Source organism: Pteronotus mesoamericanus, unplaced genomic scaffold, assembly GCF_021234165.1.
Source record: "Pteronotus mesoamericanus isolate MK-2021 breed Mesoamerican mustached bat unplaced genomic scaffold, CSHL_Meso_final contig_20, whole genome shotgun sequence".
NCBI classification, from domain to species: Eukaryota; Metazoa; Chordata; class Mammalia; order Chiroptera; family Mormoopidae; genus Pteronotus; species Pteronotus mesoamericanus.
Window position 1 is genome coordinate 4121933 of NW_026555085.1, and position 7151 is coordinate 4129083.

Sequence of the window (7151 nt, forward strand, 5' to 3'; positions counted from 1 at the left end):
CCCACACACAGGATGACCAGACATCTCATACTTTTGCTGAATAAGGAAATGCTGTGTGTCCCTCAAGAGAGGACACTGCATCTTGGTAACATCCTAATGGAACAACCCACCTGGCCTTTCACATAAACAGAAAAAAATGCTCTTCAAATGTAGGCTTTTCTAGACTTAAGAGAATACGAACCAGGTGTTCCATCTGGAAAATAAGACGTGCCTTTTGACCCTCGAGAATTTGTACCAGGGCACATGCATTCTAGACCAATAGGCTCTCTTGGCCCTCAAAAAATCATGTTTTTAAATGTCCAATCCAATTTTTAATTCAAATAAACCTGAAATTGCTCGGCGAACTATCTTTTACATTAAAACGCATTTTCTAATAATGCAATGGCATTTAATCTCCCTTTCATTTATCAAATACGTAATGTTGTTAACCATAAAAAAAAAAAAAAAACCCCAAAAAACCAAAAAACAGAAACAAGCAAAAGAAACCAAAAAACCTCCACCAGGTATGGAGACATGATGTGGCATCAGGCTGCAGTTTGGGGATATGTCCCCCTGTTGCTCTTAATGTAGGTGATTGTGGCACTCTTAATCATGATGTCATACTGGGTACTGGGGATCAGAGCAGAGAGGAAGCTCACTATTGTGGGTGTTTTTCACAAGCGATACCCTAACCTTATGAGTATCCATGCTATAGTCTTTCCGACAAGCCAGCCTCCAGCCTTTGTCACAGACCAGAGGAGCTGGGCTGCTTTATGGCTACCAGCCCTACAGGCGACACCAGCACCAACGAGTAACAGTCAACACAGGTAACTATGCTATTCACTCAGCTTTTATTAATGCAGATTCAATCCAAATCTATAATAACCCAGTAATAACAATCACTCAGAAGCAATCTGCAATATCATCACACCAGAGATCTGGGGGATAACAAACCCAAGTACCAAGAATCCAGGTCAAGCCCAGGTACAGGAGGCAGCTGGTCAGTGTCTTGCAAGGCAGAGTCTAAGGCGGCTTCAGAGTCAGCTAGAGCAAGGTCGATCAGAGCAGCAGAGCATCTCTTGATCATCTCAGCTCCTCTTGGCTGTCTCAGCTGTTTGTTGGGAGGCTTTTGCTTTCCTACTTTCGTATGACGCAATGTTGCATCAGCCTTTAATTAACACATACTGTTTTGTGCCACCTCGATAAGCTCATGTTGATTATGTTGCTCTACTGCACATGCTTTGAGACGGTGGCATCACCCTTCAGATAAGCATGTGTTGTCTACCACATTGTACTGCGCATGCTCAACTCATTGCATCATCCCTCTGAGTCATTGTTCTACTATGCATGCTCTAAACATGGCTTCTTAATTGACAGGACTGACACCATCTTAGTTCAGTCCTGCTCTCCACAGAGCTTGAGCGCCAATGACCTGGGGCCTCTTGGGCCCGTAGGAGCCAACCTGCCCTCCACATCAGCCTTCCTGCTCCCGTAATCACCTGACACTGAAGCAGACAGGGAGTTGATGGCCCGAGGAGGCGAGTCCAGCAGGCGGTGCAACATCTCTGTTTAGCTCCCCAGAAGTGATCAGTGTGCGGGAGAGGCTGCCCAGACAATGCTCCTGACGGCCAGGATGAGGAAGCCTCCAGAGGGAAGAGCCAGCTTTTGCAGGGGCTCGATACAGTGCAGGAGCTCAATACAGTTGACAGTTCCTGGCCTTAGGATGCAGTCACCCTTTCTCCTGCAGCTCAGATGTCCTCACCAGTCATATGGAGAGAGTGATGAACTGCCTCCTCCTCAGGTGAAGCCAGTCACCAGAACCTGTGAGCCACAAGGGGAACCAGGGGCTTTCCCGACTGGAGCTGGAGCCAGAGCCCAAACCTAAGTGGAAGTTGGACAAGGAGCTGCAGACTAGCATGCTGCCTCCCTAGCCAGCCCACCTTTTCCCACCCTTGGATTACCAGGACCAGGAGGGGTAGGAGGAGAGGGCTGCAGTGGGGCTGAGTGGCAGTGGGGCAGAGACAGGAGAAGATGCCTTGACAGCTATTCTGAAACCCTGCTGGGTAAGCCCAGCCTGGAAGAGCCAGTGGAGGATTCCAGCCCTCTTGTGCCTTGGCCCTGTTTATCTCTGCCCATCAGCGGCCCCCACAGCCTCTTACTTCAGAGCCAGCAGATCCAGGGGGCCCTGGAGAGAGAAGGCCCTGAGGCTTCTGAGGCCCAGAGCCGGTAACCAGCAGGGGAGGAACTCCCTGCTAACTTTGCCAGGCAGCTCCCAATGGCCTGACCTGTGGGCCTTAAAGAAGGATACCTTAAACTCCTTCTTGTCTCAGGAGAGCAAAGATCCCCCCAGCCTCCCATCCATATCCCCCCGCCCCGAGCCTTCCATCCACTCTGGACCAAAAGAGCCTCCCACCACCCCCTCTCCTGCCCTGGGCTGGCCACTGCTGTGGGGAGCCCAGTTCTCCATGCTCTCCTTTGCCTGGAGCCTGGCCCCTGACCTCTTCCTCCCTACCCCTCAGGGAGCCAGCCTCCCCCTGCTGGGGATCCCCTGCCCCACTTGGGGAGGACCACGCTGCAGCCACCCCAGCCTCCCTGTTTGTGCTTCTGCCCTTGGAGACACGACCTGCTAAGGAGCCACAGCCCAGTGCCAGCCAGCTAAGCGGCCAGCCACCCTGGGACCACTCTCCAGGAGGAAGAGGGTTGAAGAGGACAATACAGCCCAAGGGCTGCTCACAGTCCAGCCTCAGCCCCTCCAGGGATGGGTGAGGAGCTGTTCACCCAGGCAGGATGAGGGCGGCTTTGAAGACATGAGCTTTCTGTGGTACCAGCTCTGAAACTGCCTCTTTTGGGGACTTTGGGGTAGCAGGTGCCCCCACAAGCCAGGACCTGGGCAGGGGGTGAGGAATGGGGTGGGGAGAGGCAGTGCGGGTCAGCAGGGGAAGGGGGATGAGACCGAGGCCATTCAGCTGCCGAGGGCTGGGGCAGTGAAGCTCGTCAGATGTCCCCCAGGCCTCCCGTCCTCTGTGACAGTCCTCCACCCCAGGCCCCAGGGCCAGAGACTGCAAAAGCAGAGAGCCAGAGGACAGGGGAAGGACTGGTACTGAGATCAGAAGAGAAAGCGGAGACGTCATTGGAGGAAGAGAAAAAAAAAGAAGTGCTTCCTGCATATGTGACCCTCAGAAGAAAGGGTCTCTAGACTCCTCACATGCCCCCCTGGTTTGTGTCTGTGCCTTCAGGCGGTCCCGATGTACTTAGGTCTGTGCTGAGTGGTTGCTTGTGTGACTCTGGTTGCTGCAGCACTGGTCTGTTTTGGAAGAATTATGAGGCGTGACCTCACTGGGTGGCTGCCGAGGGATGACCAAGTCACTGGGGGGTGATGGGGTGTGATTTAGCAGGGGCGGCAAAGTCCAGAGGGGTGCCAGCGCTCTAGGAGGCCTGAGTGAAGAAGTGAGGGGAGCAGGGGTGGCTGCTGCCTCTGAAGAGCAGAGCAGTCAGGGGGTGTGGGGCACAGGAGAGGCTCCAGCACTGGCTCTGGGAGGCCCAGCCCTCTGGATCCTGCATCCAGCCTCCAAATCCACTGCGCACCCACTGTGTGTCAGGCACTTGACGGGGATGAAAGACGCTATCTCCGCCCCCGCCCCCCCCCCCCCCCGGTATTCCCAAGGGGCTCCAATCCAGTGAGGAAGACAGCAATGAGCCAGGAAGGGAAGGCCCGGGGGCCAGTGCCCGGGGGGCAGGAGAGGGTCGTGGAGTCAGGGCTGGGTACGAGAAGGGCGGGGAGGCAGCCCGGGCTGCCCCGTCTGCGGCTGCAGTGAGAGGGGGCGAGGCCCTCCCCAGAGGAGTGGGAGAGGAGGCCTTACGGCTTCCCCATGACCTCAGCTGGCCCTGCTGTATTCCAGCAGCACTTCTAATTACACTCACCTCTTTTTAGAAATTTTATTCTCCTCAGAGTTGGCTTCATGTCTATACGTGACATGTTTCTTACCTCATGAGAGGATGGGACATATAAAACTGTCCTTATTTCTCAGGTGAGGACATGGAACCCATGAGAGCACCAGGGGCCAGGGGCCCTCCGAAGCAAGGGTGCAATCAGACCCGGAGCCTAGGACTCCTGGCCCTCATTCAGGGTGTCTGTGTGCCTCACTGGTACTCCCCCACCCCCACTCCCCGCCCAGCGTGGTGCACAGGTGGCATTAGAGCTGCCTTTACACCCTCTTTCCTACTGCAGGCTCTTGGGTGGGAAGGGCAGACTGAGGTATGTGCTTTTCCCTACTGCCTGCTGCTACCTGGGCTCCCTGCCATCCTCCCCGGTTGTGCACCCGAGCCCATGGCCCTCTCCTGAGGAACAGACAGACTTTCCTGGATGTGGGTGAGCCCTTCTTCAGTGGGTTCAGGGGCTTGACCTAAGCCATTTTGCCTCCGACTCCCTAAGGGTCTGAATCTTCTGTAAAGGAAGTGTGATTTTTTTAAGAGGTCCCCTGGGGTAGGTTGATTGATTTAGGGGCCTGACGCTTGCAGACTGGGTAACTGTCACAGGGACAGGGTGGCCGGAGGATCCCAGAGGAGGGTCACTTAGTCGTCCTCAGAGAATCGGGAAGGTTTCTGGAGGAAGTGGCCTTACATAGCTTTGAAACACACAGTTAGCAGGCCCGCGGGCGATGGGGCAGTATTCCAGATAGTGAAACAGCTTTTGTAAGAGCCTGAGGAGAGAGCCTGTTTCCCTGGCTGGAGTGGGTGGGGGCAGAGGGCCAGGAGGAAAGGCAGGGGCCAGCTATGTTAGAGACTGTGGTTCTTGGCCCTGAGAGGGAGGCTAAGATCGTGATCTCACAGCACAATGGGGGCATGGGTGGATGTGGGCAGGACTCTGAGGAGGAGCTGACTCAGCAGCTGTCGCCATAAGGAAGGTTTAGTGAGCCCTGGAGTGATGTTTGTTCAGGCTAAAGCCGAATGGGGGATTCAGGGCAGTTCCCAGGTTTCTGACTAGAGCCATGGGAGGCTAATGGTGCCACTCACCACTGGGGAGCACAGGAAAGAGCAGGTGCGGAGGCTGACATGTCTGGGGTGGACCCCAAGTGGAGTAAGTCAGCCTGAACTGTCTGCGTGGACCTGGAGCTCAGGGCTGAGGTCTAGGCTGGAGATCGCTATGAGGGGGTGGAGGGGTGAGAGCTCCAGGGCTGACTCACAGTTAAGACTGAGAAGAAGCCATCAGAAGTTGGAAAATCAGAGAAAGGCTTCAGGGAAAGCCAAGCAGGAGAACAGCCCAAAGGAAGGAGCGGTCCAAGAGTCAGCTCCACAGAGAGCTCAGCAGGAACACTTGTGCCGGGCTGGAGGCTTGGGGTAGGGGGTGGACCCGGGGGGCGGCTGACGTCCTGTTCTATGGGTGGAAGAGTCAGTGAAGGAAAGAACTTACAGAGACAGACTGTAGTCCCCACGCTCTGGAGAGGCTGTGTGGGAAGGAAGAAGCCATAGGGATGACTGAGGGTGGTGGCCAGGCAAACACAAGGTTAAAGGAGCATTCTTCTTTCAGGCCACTATAAGTGCTGAGGGGAAGCAAACAGTGGAGAGAGGTGGACAACCAAGCGTCCCAGTTTGCCCAGCTCTTTCCTGGGTTTAGCAGGATGTGTGAAAGTCCCACATCCTGGGAATCCCCACAGGCCTGGGAAAATTGGGAAACTGGGAGGCTTGGTCATTCCCCTCAACCAGAGAGGAGTTTCAAAATAGGAGAGGAGGGCGCGAAGATGGGCAGGGGGGAGCAGCCCTGGCAAAGACAGGGTGGAGGTGCAGAGAAGTCTGTGGGGGGCCTCTGCTGTCCCTGTGAAGGGGCGAGGTCATCTGAGGGAGTGACATGGAGAGGGGGCCAGTGCAGGGGTGCTGAGGAACGCTGGGCACAGCTGCCCTGAGGTCTGGGGTCTGTACAGGCAGCCGCCGTCTCTCTCCAGCAGACCTGTGGCCCCACCTTTCTCTGTGCTGCCCGTCCCTCCTGCTAACGCGTCTCCTGTCTGTCTCCACAGCCCCCGCCCTGTGAAGCCCCTCAGTGCCGCCCCCGTGGAGGGCAGCCCCGACACGAAGCCGCCCTGCTCCGGTCTGAGCACAGCCCTGAGCAGAGGGCTAGAGAAGCTCAAGACATGCAGCCCGTGGCTCCAGCCTCCCAGATTGGCCAGACCGTGGGCACCAGGAGGCTGAAGGTGAGGACTAGCAGGATGCCAGGGAGGATCAGAGCAGACGTGTGGTGCTGTGGAGAGGTCAGGTGTCTTGAGGTCAGAGGCAGGGTGCTGGGCAGGGTGGAGCAAAGAGCAGGCCTGGTCTGGCACCCAGGGCCCTGAAGCCATTAGGCCGTCTCTGGCTTTGGGGCAGAGGTAGCTCCAGGAGCCTGTGGTGGTACAGCTGGGGTGTTGGTGGGCAGGTGGGCAGGGAGGCCTGAGGGTGCCCTGCTCACTTTCATTCCAACTGACCTCAGGATTCTGTTGTGCTGGGCCACGTACTACCATCTGACCCACGGACAACTCATCAGCCTGCTCCTGCAGCAGGAGCGGGAGCTGAGTCAGTGGGACAAGCATGTGCAGGAGCTGGAGAGCCACACTGACCAGCTGCCTGTGCAGATCATGGAGACCTCACCCACCTTCTGCAGATCTCCCCTTGCTTCCCCAAGTGGCTCTTCTCACTCCTACCCCCGAGAGGGCTGGCATGAATAGACCCACTGCTCAAACAGGGCTCACACACTCCCTACTCCTGCGAACTCACCCTCACCTGGGGCAGGGTGCAGTTTGTCTTCTGTTGTCGTCCTTTGCTCCTTCTCTCTCCTGCCGCAACTGGGTCTGCTGGAAGGGGAGCCTTTGGATTCCCATTGGAGGTGGGTCTTACCCATCTTCCCATTTTCATACCCCTTAGCTTTAGGAGGCTCCAGAAATTGGAACAAAGTATTTAACCCTCAAGACAGAGCAGGAGCAAGCTGCAATTTGATGTGGTATCTGGGACATACTTTATTACCGTACAGGGATGGGCAGCCATTTCTTCCACAGCTAAACCCTTGTCCTCTTCATCTCCCTCCAGCCCCTGGAGGGCTCTTAGTATTACTAGGGTTGTGGCAGGGACCGAGCTGCCTACCTGTCTGTGAGTTATAAACAACCAGGCACCTACTCTTCAACCTCAACATCACTTCCCCAAGAACAAGC

General features: G+C 55.8%; 1 pseudogene; it reads left to right on the forward strand.

The window, feature by feature from the left end:
- The first annotated feature begins 1279 nt into the window (after window positions 1-1279).
- On the forward strand, window positions 1280-6671 carry LOC129067931 (WAS/WASL-interacting protein family member 2-like; annotated as a pseudogene).
- Window positions 6672-7151: the final 480 nt, after the last annotated feature.